Raw genomic sequence first — 16,643 nt, 5'->3', positions numbered from 1 at the left:
TGAAGCAATTACAGAAGATGTTGGTGAGGCCACATTTAGAGTATTGTGTTCAATTTTGGGTACCATGTTATAGGAAAGATGTTGTCAAGCTGGAAAGGGTGCAGAGAAGATTTGTGAGGATGTTGCCAAGACTCAAGGGCTTGGGCTATAGGGAGAGGTTGAACATGATAGAACTATATTCCTTGGAGCACGTCAGTCTGCAGAAGGGTCTCGACCCAAAACGTCCCTTCTCTCCAGAGATGCTGCCTGTCCCGCTGAGTTACTCCAGCGTTTTGTGTCTATCCTCGCAGGAGGATTAAGGATGATCTTACAGAGGTGTACAAAATCATGAGAGGAATAGATCGGGTAAACACATAGAGCCGTTTGCCCAGAGTATGAGAATTGAGAACCAGAGTACATAGGTTTAAGGTGAGGGGAGAAAGATTTAATAAGAACATGAGGGGTAATTGTTCTAAACAAAGGTTGATGGGTGGAAGGAACGACCCACAAGAGGAGGTAGTTGAGGCAGATACTATCATAGCGTTAACAAAACATTTAGACAAGGACATGGATAGGATAGGTTTAGAGGTGTAAATCCTGGCTAAAACAGCAGTAATAGTACCAAAATTTAGGATTTTACTTCGGAGTCACGTGAGTGACTTCGTGAAGAACCCCGCTTCCACGCATGCGTGTCATATCGCTACACGCATTGCAACGAGTCACACAGGGGGGAACGGCGTTCCCCAAGCGGGAGAATTTGAAAGTCGGGAACAGCAGGTAAGAGACTCTGCGTTCCTTTTTGCTACTTACTTTTAGGAGGCTGCGGAAAGCTGGTGGGGAGACCCGTGGAGGGCGAGCAGCCGGCAGCAGCAACGGCACGAGTTTCCCTGGAGGGGAACAACCTGTGCCCGACTTTGCTCCCGCACCGGCAAAATTCACTTCTCGGCCGGGCGGGAAGCAAAGCAAAGGGGTCCCTATGCCAGTCTCAAACGAGACTGGCTTGGGAGCAGTCACTAGCAGCCAGCGCAGAGGCTGCGGGACAGACAGCACGGACCAGCGCTGTAGGAACGGGACGTTCGGGCCGGTAACCTTCTTCAAAAGGTAAGCACCGGGTCCAGGGGATCCATAGGAACAGCCGGGTTTACCGGCTGCGGAACTGCCGCGTAGGACCAGGCCCGTGAACACCGGGGTCGGTCCAAGCGGCTCGAACCTGACACAGGGAACGACGGTCACCAGCGGGAGAAGGAAAGTCGGGAACAGCAGGTAAGAGACCCTGCGTTTCCTTCAACTTACCTTCTAGGTGCAGACATGGACCGGGTCCATGTAAGCTGCAGAAGGCCGGCGGGAGAACCGCGGAGGAGCGGCAGCAGCAGCAGCAGCGGCAGCCGGCAGCGGCAGCCGGCAGCAGCAGTGGCAGCCGGCAGCTGCAGGAGCACAGGCAGCTGCAGGAGCACAGGCAGCTGCAGGAGCACTGGCAGCGGCAGGAGCATCGGCAGCGGCAGGAGCATCTGGCAACGGCAGGAGCAGCATGGGCACATCGATTCCCGGAGAGGGAAAACACCGGTGCCCAACTTCGCTCCAGCACGGTGAGAAAGTTCATTTCTCGGCAGCAAAGGACTTTACAGTTGACTGGCTGCAATCTACTACAAGGGACCAGTATGTGAGTACCAGGGTCGGTCCCAGCGGGGTTTTAGTTACAATAATCACTTCTGGGCCTTTTGGCTAAGATCAAGTGTAGTATCTGTTCTTATCAGTTTAATATCTGATACATCCCTTATCTAGGGACCATATATTAAATAAAAACTATAGTAGCTGTTGTCATCAGTTTTAATGTCTTATATGTCCCTTAGCTAAGGACCATATAAGTAGGAGTGCCCAGAATTGAGGGCATTAGAGTGGGGTTGACCGGCTGCAACGACCACAAGGGACCAGTACCGTCAGTATGGGGGTCGGTCCCAGGGGTCTAAGATAAAGGGGCAGCCAGGAGTGCTGAGAGCGTTGGAGCCGGGTTAAAGGAATAGATGGAAGCAGCTGTGCCAGTTATCCTCCACACCGGCCATATCCACTCCACGGAAGGAAGGACAAAACTGGAGAAGGAGGACCGTGGAACAGCGGGCAGCCAGCAGTAGCCAGCGGCACTTGGATCATCCGTAGTGGGATCAGTTGTGCCCGATGTCGGCCCCGCACCGGCCAGATCCATGTGGCCGAGCGGTAAGGCTAGACACAAATCAAACAAGGTAGTGGACTCAGAAGGGTCCGACTTTGCATAAAACCGCCGGGAACCAGCGCCCGAGAGGGCTGGAGCGGGAAGAAGCGGTGTATGGAGCCTTGCTCCAACGTGATAAACCCACAGCAGTACCTCTTTGAGGGCTGCACAATGCTTCTACCCCATCAGAGGGGAGCACTGTGGGTCAGTTCTGGGTTGACTTGCAAGAGGGGTCCGCAGAACAAAAGACAAGTGGGCAGCAGTTAAGCCCCACATGGGTACCCCGTGTGGGACCCTAGAGATCTCTAACTCTATAAAAAAGAGTAGGCAGGACCCTGATGGGCCAGAGCCTGGTAATGCAGCGTCCCATGATCCTAACACAGCAGGGACTCTGCTGGACATGGTGGCTGATTACTTTAGCCAAGTCAAACATGGGTAGACTTGGATCCAGGATGGCAATAGTATTACTATATGTCTGGCCACAAACGCCAACAAGGAAAATTTACAAACACTGGCCAGACATCTGCCACCTGGCAACGGTGAGGCAGTACAGGTGCCCAGTGTAAACCAATGCATTTGGCAGCATATGGACGAACATCAGGAACCAGGACCTCAAGATCCAGAGAACCTTAAAGGGATTGACGGAAGGCATCATAGCATACACCCGCACCCTGGACTAAACGTAGGTAACCAAAGACCATCAAGACGTACTAGATCTGTTTAATAATATGCAATATGACCTGAACTACACGTGGAAGGCGGCCATTCAGCCAGCACAAGGACCCCAAAAATGCTACCATTTGCAAACAAAGAACCGTGTGTGGACTAAGCCAAGACACTGGGGCTCATCAAGGCCAGCGCAAGGGCCTATTTTGGAGCATGATACCAGCCACAGGCAAGGCCATAAAAAATGTGGCTCGTACCAGTAGCAGTGTCAGAAATCAATATAACCCGCAGGATCCGTTTTAGGGTATGGCCAGGGCGGCCACCCTGGAAGATGCGGAAGCCTCAACCTCCCACACAACCCCGAACAAGAAATATCAAACCAGAACCTTATTTTCAAAAAACCAAGGAAATAACACAACCACCGGTAACCATGGAGGTAGGTGGGTGGCGTTTCTTCTGTTAAAATAGGGACCTACGATGGTAGGGGAGGTTGCAACACTACAGTTATGTATGGTATATAATCACTACAGATTCATATAATCTCAGCAGTATTCAGGGTTATCTGATAGGGTTTACTCATCCCAATAACCACAGTACAACATACACCAGAAGGGCATTTTGTCCTTACATAAACCAAACAATCTAAAACCCACATGGTGCTACAAAAATTGTACACAAAAGGTGGGATTGAGCATACTTTTCATGGAACATTAGAATTGTATCAAACATATTTATTAAAAATAAATAGAGTAGGGTTGCAGGATTATCATTGATTTTAACCCTAAACACATTTGTTCTAAATATTTCATTTTAAGATGAATGCTCTTATTATTGATAAAGACTTGGTGTCAGTTGCGGGTTTCTATATGGCAGGCATTGACTCAATAGAGGAACTTTGGCAATATAGAGCTTACAAAAGGGGCAATCATTAGCCCCATTATTATGTACTAAAATTCGTAAACCAGCTTGGCATTGTTATGTAAATAAGCCATAGGGTGAGGTTTTTCCCCCGTTCGGACCCATCATTGGGGTACTAGGGATAATTCAACCACACTCGGCATCTGGAATTTTCAGAGTACCCGACTGACCTTCTCAATCATGGTATTTCAGTCTTACAGGGGATGGTGTTAGAACCATGTTCCCTATAAACATTGCCAAAAAATTATTGATTTATCCAGTGACTGGAGGCAGTCATCCATGCCATAACACTATGGATTTATTGATTTGTAGAGTCTAACAGACCCACTACACTGTCAGACAGGACGATGAATCTCATCTCATCTGCACTAAGACTGTCAACACGGAAGCAGTACCTTGGACACATCAAGAAATGGGGCATATACTGCTTGGACAACAACCTCGACCAAAAGGCCAAGAACATTCTGGCCGTATTGGAATTTTAACAAGCCTCCATTATGATAATCGATGGAGCTACAGTGCCATCAATAGTGCCACAAGTGCACTCTCCAATTACCTATCACAAGGAACAGAGCGGCACGCGGTGGGAACGCACCCCTGGTAAGAAAACCAGGTACTCCGAAATCTGGGACGTGGGTGTTGTTTCTCAACATGCTGAGGAGCTTGTCACCTCAGTAACAGACCAGGAAGATGGTTATGCTCATGGTGTTATTTACCGCACAACAAGTCCAGCCATTAAGCAAACTGAGCCTGGACTCCCTCATCATCTCACCGAGAAACTCGTGTTGTCATACAGGATTTAATAAAAGAAAACAGATCGGGTTCCTCGGGTCTAGGGTTTGATTTATGGTACACCCATATGGCAAACGACTGTGTATAACAAGACACATCTAACAATACATAGAATATACTCAGAACATTCGAGGTCAGAGTATGGAGTTGTTTATCTCTTACAAGAAACTGCATGAAAGGGTCACGACTCAAACTATATCAAGGTGGCTCAAATAGGTCCTAAAAATGGCAGGAATAGACACTAATGTACAGGTACCCACAGACCAAATCCTCAGAATGGCAGGAGGGTCATTTAAAAAAGGGTTTTCCACAGGGTTTATAATAAACCAGTTATTTTTTGGAGCCATCATTGTATTAAGAAAACATTTTATGTTCAACAAAATAATTTGCCCAAAAGGTTACAGGGTTATGATTCTCAAATTTTAAAAAATGTTATATATTTTTTCGTTATACCACACAACTCTTTGTATAATTGTGTTTTAAAATTACTAATGATGCTCTCTCCCAATACCCAAGGCAGTTGTGAAGCATGGACTCGTTCCACGGCATGAGGTCACAGAGCTTTGAAATCTTCACGAAGTCACTCACGTGACTCCGAAGTAAAATAGTAAGATTAAACGAGAACTTACCAGTTTGAAGTTTGATCTGTATTTTATGAGGAGTTACGATGAGGGATTTCGTGCCCTCCGCTCCCACCCTCTTATGATCATATCAAAAACTGGTATCTCTTTGATAATCTTACTATGTTAGATCATTATAGGTTCCTGTGACCTCACACCGCTGCTTTGAAGAATGACACGCATGCGTGGAAGCGGGGTTCTTCACGAAATCCCTCATCGTAACTCCTCATAAAATACAGATCAAACTTCAAACTGGTAAGTTCTCGTTTAATCTTACTATTTTAAGGACTCGTGTATTGTTAGGCCATTTTGGTCAAGTCTGATGTGCTCTGCATAAATAAGACAAGCTTCTGAATGGTGCCAGTAACCAATAGGGCCCAGATCAATGTTGCAGATCAATTGACAGAATGAATGGGATTTCTGCAGAGGACCTCCAAGGAAGTGTAAAATGCATGAAGTTGGTTGGTTACTGCAAACTAATTGTACATATTGTAAATAATGTTGCTAGACAGTTACCCTGCTGTTAGTTGATTGGCCAAAGTGCTAAGCCCTGGCAGGTTTGTTTGAATTCCAGGGTAAATTTTGCATTATTCAAGTTAAGTTAGCTTCTTTGAGAAGCTTCTCCTGCAACAATGTATGGGAGACTCTGTTATTGGTCTGGGGAACTATAATGTACTGATGTAATTAATATGTTTGATTGGATTGTAAAGAGGCGACCCCTCTGTAGTTCGGCCCCTCAAGGTTCGAGGTCTTATAAAAGGCAGCCCCCACGAGGTCCTTTGTCGATTCTCTGGAAGAGTGCTTGGGACTACATGACCTTTTGGAGTTTTTCTGCTTGCACGAGACTGAAGGGCTTGGCCAGGCAGATACAAGGACCAAACCCGCGGTGGTTTAGGTTTCGTATAGGGGAATTTGTTGTGCAATCCAAAAATAAAGATTAGTTGTTTCAGTGCTTGAATCAGTGTTTTATTGACTGAACTAAATTGAGCTTGAGAAGAGCAAATTTACAGAGGCATATGGAACAAATGCCGGCAGATGGGACTAATGTCGATAGGGCATGTTGGTTGGCTTGGGCAAATTGGGCTAAAGGGCCTGTTTCCACGCAGTTTGACTCTATGTCTCTATACTTAGTCCAGAAGATCACTGGCACTCTGGGCTTCTTGCAGTGCCTCCTCTTTTATAAATGTTAAGTGAATTAAGTGGTGATTTCCACCTTAATCCAGAACAGTTCCAGCTACCAGGCAATGGGACTCAGTCCGCTCACTCCAAAGGTCTTTTCCAAAGGTCAAGTAGCCTGCAGACATTTCACCTATGGTTTTCCTTTCTTCATTGAAAGTTATGATCCAAGGTGCTTCTTATTCTCTTTAATCATAACAAACTATCAACCAGCATTCACTCTATTTTATTCACATGCCATCGTCTCAAATTGCTGCCAAGCCTATGCTTCTCTAGAGTCCTAACTTGTTTAGCATCTTAATACTAAACTGGAACTTTAAACTGGAAATTAGTCTCTTGGTCATGCCCTGCATCCATTGCAAAGCCCCTGTATAAACACACCAGATGCTCAGATGTTCTAGTTGTTAGACTGGGTGTGACAAGTGAAGGTGTCTATTAGATTGTTGGCACAATTAAAAGCTTCACCAGCTCCAAGTGCCAAAGCCTGGGGGACTGGGTGATTATTAACTACACACTTTGACACCCTAAGTCATTTTCCCAGCACAGAGAAATCCTAAAGAACAAAAGTTTAAGGTGAGACTGGAAAGATTAAGAAGAAACCTAAAAGTCAAGTTCTTCATGCAGAGGGTGATAAATATATGGACAGAGCTGACAGAGAAAGCCATGGCAGCAATTATCATCAACCAGTCAAACCAATGCTCACCTAATCTATTGGCAGCATGGTGGCTCAGTGGTAGAGTTGTTGCCATACAATGCCAGAAACCCGGGTTCAATCCTGACTATGAGCACCCATAGTATGTACGGAGTTTGTACGTTCTCTCCGTGACCATGTGAGTTTTCCTTGGGTGCTCCAGTTTCCTCCCACACTTCAAAGACGTACAGGTTTGTAGGTTAATTTGCTTTGTTAAAGATTGTAAATTGTCTCTAGTGTGTAGGACAATGTTCGTTTACTGGGATTACTATTCGGCACGGACTCGGTGGGCCGAAGGGCCTGATTAAATCTCACCAGTAGCTTTAATTTTCACCAGATCAAAGCCTCAGGAGCAAAGAATTCCATGTGTTCTAGCCACAAATTAATATTGCTTCTTAATCCAGCAAGAAAAATGTCTGTGATTGCAGCCCACATAACCAGACTGGGTAATAATACAGAGCTACTGCAGTTCAGTAACCTCCTCTCCAGCTACAAAGCTTTGTGCTGGAATTAATGTATAGTGCAAAAGGTTGCACATCAGATGTGGGATATTAGTGGGATTGAAAGACCAAATGAACCTCATCATTTCGGGCAACTTTCTCTCTGATTTGTGGGATTAAATAGCTCTGGTGCAATGGTAAAGTTGCTGGGGCCTGTCCCACTAACGCAACTTTTCAGCGACTGTCTTCGACCTTCAAGCTCGAGGGCACTCGCCTGAAAAACCTCGAGCTGGATCGATCGTCAGCGATGAAACCTCAAGCCGGATCGACCGTCTGCACACATATACACACACACACACACACACACACACACGCACACGCACACAAACACATTGCAAAGGAGGGGGCCAGGGAAAGAGGAGAGCGCTGTCTGCCATTCACACCCGCGATGAACAGGAAGGTAAAAGTTATGGCACAGTTATGGTAAGTCCTTTAGAGAGTGTGTGTGGGGGTGGAGGAAGAGAGAGGGGGAGAGAAGGGGAGAGAAGGGGGGGGAGAAGGAGTGGAGACACTTTTAAGAAGCCAGACAACTTTTAATAAAGTTTAACAGGCATTTAACATTACTAGTCGGTTTACTTACATTTTTTTTTTCAACAAGCTTTACCTTCGACTACCTTCAATTGCCTTTGACTACCTACGATAGCATTACGACCTACTACGACCTACCTCGACTAAACCTACGAGTAAAAAAAATTGTTTTTTTCCATGGCGACATTTTTTTATGCGCAGGCATTTTTCAGCATGTTCAAAAAAACACCGCAACCTAGCTGTGGCCTCGAGTACGTGGGGACAACTCTCGAGCATGAAGGAGAGTTACTAAGTCCTCCTAGGACCATGTGTCGACCATGCTGCGAGTACGAGTCAACGGCAAACTCTTCAGAACTCGCGAATTAGGTCCCCGCAGTGGGACAAGCCCTTTACAGTGCCAGAGACCTGGGTTTAATCCTGACTATGGGTGCTATCTGTACAGAGTTTGTACGTTCTCCCTGTCACTGTGCGGATTTTCTCTGGGTGCTCTGGTTTCTCTCCAAGCTGCACCACTGTGCCATCTTTAGCTCACTTGAACTTCACTTCCAGAAAAATTCTGACAGAAAATAATGAACAGCCAAACTTTGGGATACCTAAGAGAAATTTATTTTTCAATTGATGAATTTAAAAAGCAACCCCTACATTCCATAAAAGCACAGAAAAGCAGACAACTAGAACAGGAGTGCAGGAGGGTGAGAGGTGATCCATTAGAGGTGTACAAAATCATAGAGGAATTGGTTGGGTAAATGCACAGTCTTTTGTCCAAAGTAGGAAAATCGAGAACCAGTTTAAATCGAGAATAGGTTTCAAGTGAGGGGGGAAAGATTTAATGGGAACCTGAGGGATAACCTTTTTACACATAGAATAGTGAATGTATGGAACAAGCAGCCGGAGGGGGTAGTTGAGGCAGGGACCGTCACAATGTTTAAGAAACATTTTGACAGATACATGGATAGGATAGATTTAGAGGGATATGGGGCAAATGCAGCCAGGTGGGACTAGTGTAGATGAGGCATGTTGGTCTGCATGGGTAAGTTGGGCAGAAGGGCCTTTTTCCACGCTGTATGACTATAACACGAGAAGAAACTGACAAATTACAGGGGCGAGTTAACTGAAGGACCTGTTTTTGTGCTGCCTGACCAAAATGGAAATGCTGAGAAGCTACTCAAAATGACTTATAGGTGTGTGGAAAAGGTCTTAAAAACAGTCTGTAGAAACTGCCTTTTTTCACCCCATGAAAGGACTGGAAAGACTATACATGGCAATGTAATTAAATGGACAATACAAAAGAAGAAATGGTGTATGAAAATGGAATAAGATTAAGATGGATAATTCAACGTGATCAGACATTTTCATTTTCACTCTTAATTGTGATATAATTCAGATAATGCTCATGGCAAGTGTAAAAAATAATAATTGCTACTGAAATTGATGAAAAACACACCAAGTGAGTGGTAGGAATTTGACAATCATTGCCACAAGGTAGGTGACCAAAGTAGGAGAGAGGAAGGAATCAGAGGACCTACTGGTGGAGTTTAGATAGATAAGAAGGGTGTTGGTGGAGCAAAAATGACAGGATGGTTTGGCGTGTACTGAATGTGTGCTGTACATTCAATGTAAGGAAGTGCACGGATGGAAGGGGAATGTGTGCACTCCAAGTGTTTGGGATGATAATCTGGGGTAGGCTTTGAAATGTAGATTGAAGGGATAGGCAGGGACAATGTTGGGCCAATGGTCCTGTTTCTGTACTGTATGACTATATGGCTGTATGGCTTTAACTAAGGATAATTTGCACATTTACATATTTCATATTTTAAATAACACATAGTTAAGTTTCCAAGATTTAGGCCTTTGATGCAGCCTCCATGGTCTTACTCTAGGTACAGCATATTGCATGCAGGACAGAAAACTCAAGTCTGTCACGTTATTATCATAAGGGCACAAAAAATTCAAAGCAGGATGGGCTCCTAAAACCTTGCGTTTGTTGTGTCAGTCAGTAAGACCATGGCTAATCTTTTACCTCAGTCCTGTTTTCAAACCCCATGATCCCATGACCCCTTTCTTATCAGAATCAACAATTCTGGGAGTCCTACCTTGTAACAAGCCCCACAGAATAATGAAGATAGACATGAAATGCTGGAGTGACTCAGCAGGTCAGGCAGCATCTCTGGAGAAAAGGAACAGGTAATGTTTCAGTTCAAGAACCTTCATCGGACCTGGAGAAAAGGAATAGGTGATGTTTTGGGTGGAGAGCCTTCATTAGACTAGCTTTGTCAGATGATGGGTCTCGACCCGAAACATCACCTATTCCTTTTCTCCAGAGATGCCGCCTGACCTATTGTGTTACCCCAGCAATTTGTGGCTCTCTTCGATGTAAACCAACATCTGCAGTTCCTTCTTACCATTGGCATAACGTCACCGCTCCAAGATTGCAATCATAGTGAACCAATCCATTCACTGCAAGACACTAATTGCATCAATAATGTGCAAGCTCCCATACTTAGGGAGGGAAACAAGGCCAATATCCAGTTTTCCAAATGGGTTCTCACCAGGGCCCCATATAACTGCTGCCTGCTATCTCTACCTTTCCACAAAACCTATGGTTTTCCATCAGCGGTAAAGCATTGTATGAGACATCTTTAATGTTATAAACTATCAAGCAATTTATTAAATAATCAATGAACACAGGAATATTAAACGCATTATATATATGCAGCCAAAATTGCTCTATCTCCCAAAAAGGAAGGAATCACAAAATGTTACAACTCTCAAAGCTAACATATAAAATTTAACAACAAATTGTTTACCCACAGTTCTCCATTGCCTACTTCTGTGAGCTGTGGGAGCCAGATAAAATGTATTTGCCTCTCAATGCAGATCTTAGTTTGTTTGAATGAAGCTCCAAAGGTGTGGCAGCTGCTTGTTTCAACCATAAATGAAAATGAAAACAAGAACCACAGATGCTGGAAATCCAAAAAGAAAGAAAATGCAGGAAATCCTAAGTAGATCAGGCAGCCTCTGCAGAAAACAAAGCAGTTAATATATCAGGTCCATGGCCTTCCATCAGAACTGACCTTTGCCAAAAGATTGGTAACTGAACATCAAGCCTGGCATCTTGCCATAGTTCATTAGAAATGCACTGCTGCCGTATCATTCAAAAAGCCGCTAGTACTCATGCTCTTCAGACTCGGTCTGAAGAAAGGTCCTGTCCTGAAATGTCACCTTCTTTCCCTTCCCAGATGTTGCCCTATCCAGTGAATTCAACCGGCACTTTGCGTTTTGCCTTAGGTTCCAGCATCTGCTGTATCTTATGTCTCCTTAGTAGTCATACCTTCAGTGAATGTAGGTTACAGTCTGTTTTGTTGAGCCCAATACCTGGACACTCAGTAGTGAACAAGACCCACAGCCTTTGGTGTCACTTACTTGTTCACACAAGTGAATGGGCATCCTCTTTTACATCCTACCTATCTAGAATATGGAAAGGAAATCAGGTAAGACTAGGTATTTCTGGTTGGCTGATGTGAAGAGGCTTTAGAATGTAAGAGAGATTCTCTTACACTGGGGACGACTTGTTTGTAATTATGTGTTGGCTTTCCACTGACAAAAAGCTTTTCAATGTACCTCAGTACATGTGACAATAATAAACTAAACTGAACCAAACTAAGCTAAACTAAATGAAATCTCAGGACTGAATAGTAAATTAAGGGATTGAGGAAACGGGGGGAGGGCAAGAATAATTGAGTTAGATGATCTGACCATTGGTTAGAGTTGAGTAGATGGAAGGGCGATCACTAGGAGGTTGGAGGTGGTGGTAAGAGATTGTTACCAATGCGATCATGGACTTGGTGGAGTCAGCCACAAGGAAAGTTAGTGAATGGGGTTGAAAACGAGATGATGAAGTTGATCTTGAGGAGTGAGTATAATTACTACGGTGGGAGAGACTCTGAATTCCAGAGAGAAAGATTCCTGAGCCAAGACCACTGCACTGACCTGTGAACTGTTCAGGGTGGTTTAGTTTTGAGATACAGCTTGAAAACAATCCCTTTGGCCCTTAGTGAGACTGCACCTTAAGAATTGAAGGTAGACAAAAATTCTGGAGAAACTCATCGGGTGAGGCAGCATCTATGGAGCAAAGGAAAAGGTGACATTTCGGGACGAGATCCTTCTTCAGACTGATGTGGGGGTGGGGTGGGGGGGGGGGGGGAAGAAAGTAAGAGGCAGAGACAGTAGGCTGTGGGAGAGCTGGGAAGGGAAGAGGAAGGAGGGAGAAAGCAAGGAATACCTGAAATTGGAGAAGTCAATGGTCATACCGCTGGGGTGTAAACTACCCAAGCAAAATATGAGGTGCTGCTCCTCCAATTTTGCGGTGGGACTCAAATGTGGAGGAGGCCCAGGACAGAAAGGTCGCATTCGGAATGGAAGGGGGAGTTGAAGTGCTGAGCCACTGGGAGATCTGGTTGGTTAATGCGAACTGTACGGAGGTGTTGGGCGAAGCGATCGCCAATCCCGCGCTTGGTCTCATCGATGTAGAGCAGTTGACATCTAGAGCAGCGGATGCAATAGATGAGGTTGGAGGAGGTGCAGGTGAACCTCTGCCTCACCTGGAAAAACTGCTTAGGGGGAGGTAAAGAGACAACTGTAGCATTTCCTGCGGTTGCAAGGGAAAGTACCAGGGGAGAGGGTGGTTTGGGTGGGAAGGGACAAATTGACCAGGGAGTTACGGAGGGAACGGTCTCTGCAGAAAGCAGAAAGGGGAGGAGATGGGAAGATGTGGCCAGTGTTGGGGTCTCATTGGAGGTTGCGAAAATGTCGGAGGATTATCTGTTGTATCTGACGACTGGTAGGGTGGAAGGTGAGGACAAGAGGGACTTTGCCCTTGTTACGAGTGGGGGGATGGGGAGTGAGAATGGAGCTATGGGATATAGAAGAGACCCTAGTGAGAGCCTCATCTATAGTCGAAGAGGGGAACACCCATTCCCTAAAGAATTAGGACATCTCCGATGCCCTGGTTTGGAACACCTCATCCTGGGTGCAGATGCGGCGTGGATGGAGGAATTGGTAGTAGGGGATAGTCGTTACAGGAAGCAGGCTGGGAAGAAGTGTAGTCCAAATTGCCATGTGATTCTTTGTAGTAGATGTCGGTCAGTAGTCTGTTACCTGCGATGGAGATAGTGAGGTCAAGAAACGGTAGGGAGATGTCGGAAATGGTCCAGGTGATTTGAGTGCCGGATGGAAGTTAGTGGTGAAATGGATGAAGTCAGTGAGTTCTGCATGGGTGCATGAGGTAGCACCAATGCAGTCGTCAATGTAGCAGAGGTCGAGTTTGGGGATAGGGCCGCAGTACGACTCGAACAAGGATTGTTCAACGTATCCTACAAAGAGGCAGGCATAGCTGAGGTCCATGCACGTGCCCATAGCTACGCCTTGGATTTAGTGGAAATGGGAGCAGTCAAAGGAAAAGTTGTTGAGGGTAAGGACCAGCTCCATTAGGCAGAGGAGAGTATCGGTAGATGGGGATTGGTTGGTTCTGCGGTCGAGGAAGAAATGGAGGGCTTTAAGACCTTCCTGTTTGGGGGATGGAGGTGTAGAGCAACTGGACATCCATGGTGAAGATGAGGGAATGGGGGCCTAAAAAACAGAAGAGCGTGTGAGGTGCCTTGGACATAGGTAGGATTTGACCAGGGGGGATAGGATGGAGTAGAGGTATGTGGAAATAAGTTCGATGGGACAAGAATAGGCAGAAACAATGGGTCTGCCAATGGATTTTAGGGAGAACGTAACATCGGGCATTGAGGGTCTGGGGAATGATGAGGTTGGAGGCTTGGGAGGGCAGGGAGCCAGAAGTGATGAAGTCAGTGACGGTGTTTGAGATAATGGCCTGGTGCTCGTCTGTGGGGTCATGGTCCGAGGATAAGTAGGAGGATGTGGCTGAGAGGTGGCGCCTGGCCTCAGACTGGTAGAGATCAGTGCGCCAGACTACCACGGCACCTCCCTTGTTGCAGTATTTGATCACCCATTGTGGGCTGTTGCAGAGGGACTGGAGGGCTGTAAGTTCATGGGGGGGGGGGGGGGGGGGGGGGGGGGGGGGGGGGGGGGGGGGGGGGGGAGAGAGGGGGGGGGGGGGGGGGGGGGGGGAAAAAGAAAAGTTGGGTGGGGTGGGGTGGGGGGGGGGGGGGGGGGGGGGGGGGGGGGGGAGGGTGGGGGAGGGGGGGGGGGGGAGAGAGTGGTAGACTGGCAAGGGCACTTGAAAAATTTGAGCGGTTGATGTCCCACCGGCAGCAGTTTTTAAAATAAAAAGGTCTAAAGCAGGTAGATGGCCATGAGGGGGAGTCCAAGAGGAGGGGATCCGTCGGAGACTTAAGAATTGAGTTCCTTTTTGGTCTTCTTATCTGACGATGTTCTAACCAACGAGGGAGATCAACAATGTTTCAGCAGACTGATTCCTGGGATGGTAGAACTATCATATAAAGGGAGATTGGGTCAAGTAGGCTTATATTTACCATCTATCACTCATACACTAGTTTTATGGTATCCCACGCGCATCCTACACAAGAGGAGCAATTTACAGAAGCCAGTTGACGCACAGACCTGCACGTCTTTGGAATGTGGGAGGAAACCGGAGCACCTGGAGAAAACCCACACAGGATGTAAAAAAACTCTGCACGTAGGGCACCCATAACCCAGTATCTCTGACATAATGAAGCAACAGGTCTATCGCTGCACCACTGTGCAGCTCCCATTATATTATGCAGAAGCATAATATGTGTGCTGTGTAGCCAGATAAGGATAAAATAAAATGCAGCATTGAATTCTACAATAGGTTTCTTGTTTCTGTTGATCTAATGCATGTGTGAGACGAGTAATTTATGTTGTGGATTGATGAGAAAGATCAGGTTATGGTGGCCATATAGAACATGCTAGACAGATGAGTTGACAACTTTTACCTTGCATGAAGATTTGTGCTTACAGATCCAAACTCTTGTAAAACACTGAGTGCTGAAGTAATTCGATGTGTCGGGCAGCATGTCATGAGAACATGGATAGGCGACATTTCAGAAGGGACCCAATTCAAAACATCACCTTTTATTCCCTCCAAACATGTTGTCTGACCTACTGAGTAACTCCAGCACGTTATGTTTTACAAGAGATGAAGGATGGCACAGTGGCGCAGTGGTAGAGTTGTTGCCTTACAGCACCAGAGACCAGAGTTCAATCTTTACTACGGATTCTGTCTATATGGAGTCTGTACGTTCTCCCTGTAACCCCGTGGGATTTGTCTGGGTGCTCGGGTTTCCTCCCACATTCCAAAAACGTGCAGGTTTGTAGGCTAATTGTAAATTGTGCCTAGTGTGTACAATAGAACTAGAGTATGGCGTGATGGCTGATCAGTGCAGACTTGGTGGGCCAAAGGGCCTCTTGACATGCTGTATCTATAAACTAAATAAAAGTAACATGACAGCATCTGCAGTTCACTGTCCCTTTAATCTCTTGTAACTGGATCATCCAAAATCTTCTGTATGTAGTTGAAGATTTGCAAAGAAGGGAACACTGTCCAATTCTGCACTTAACATGGGAATAACTGCTGGAGAGCAGAAGGTTTCACTGCATGTGAATCTTGCAGCTGCAATCAAATTCTAGCACTTCTCGCTTCGCTGATCAATGAGCTTCTTTGCAACCTTTCCCAACCGCAGTGAGATCACTGACACAAAAGTTTCATGTGCCAATTGATTCCTCAATTTCACTTTGGAGACCAGTGAGCAGGAGGAACCTTGAGTGAACCTTTCCGAAAAAAGATATTGCCTTAAAATGGAAAATAGCATGGATACTCAAAGCAATCTGAAATAAAAGTTGTAGTTTGGAAATAGCTAGAAATGAATAGATGCAGCATCTAAACCTTTACCAATGAAAGGTACTCATGAGAACTTCTCATTGAGGAGCAAATTCTCAGCTAATGACTCATCTTCAGTGTGGAAGGGCTTGCAAGAATTCACCAGCTACAAGAGGAAACCCCCCCAGCTTCTTGGACAATCGTCAGCTGACCAATGACCTGAACATGTTCTGCCGCAGGTTTGAAAGACAGAAACAAAACCCAGGTACCCCCTCCCCACCCACTCCTCCCCAATCACCATTTCACACCCACTTACAGCCTAACTCCGGTATGGCAGACTAGGCCCTCCTCCACTACCCACCCCCTTGCTGCCTAACATCAGTCTGTCCACTTCTCCATTATTAACAATAGAAATTGAGGAGGTGGAACAGACAGAAATGCCAGAAATCTTTGTTTCCCCCTCTACCTTCAAGCTCTGTGCCGAATAACTGGCATCGGTCTACACAAACATTTTCAACCAGTCCCTACAAACCTGCACTGTCCCTGTCTGCTTCAAAGTCTCCACTATTCTCCCTGTATGCAAAAAGACAAGGATTACTGGTGTTAATGACTACAAGCCTGTCACACTGACCTCTGTTGTCATGAAGACCCTTGAAAGACGTGCTGCCCCACCCGAAAAATATTACAAACCCCCTGCTGGACTCCCTGCAGTTTGCATACCAGGCCAATAGATCAGTGG

At 45.9% G+C, this 16,643-nt stretch overlaps 1 protein-coding gene and 1 pseudogene across 1 annotated transcript in view; one reads left to right on the top strand and one right to left on the bottom strand.

Annotated features, from left to right (window-relative positions):
• Nucleotides 1-16,643, bottom strand: part of astn1 (astrotactin 1) — a 1,772,582-nt gene that overhangs the window by 1,329,011 nt on the left and 426,928 nt on the right. The window lies entirely within an intron of this gene.
• On the top strand, nucleotides 1,682-1,787 carry LOC129701314 (U2 spliceosomal RNA; annotated as a pseudogene).

This window comes from Leucoraja erinacea, chromosome 10 (assembly GCF_028641065.1).
Source record: "Leucoraja erinacea ecotype New England chromosome 10, Leri_hhj_1, whole genome shotgun sequence".
Classification (NCBI taxonomy): domain Eukaryota; kingdom Metazoa; phylum Chordata; class Chondrichthyes; order Rajiformes; family Rajidae; genus Leucoraja; species Leucoraja erinaceus.
This window is presented reverse-complemented; position numbering and strand designations above follow the sequence as displayed.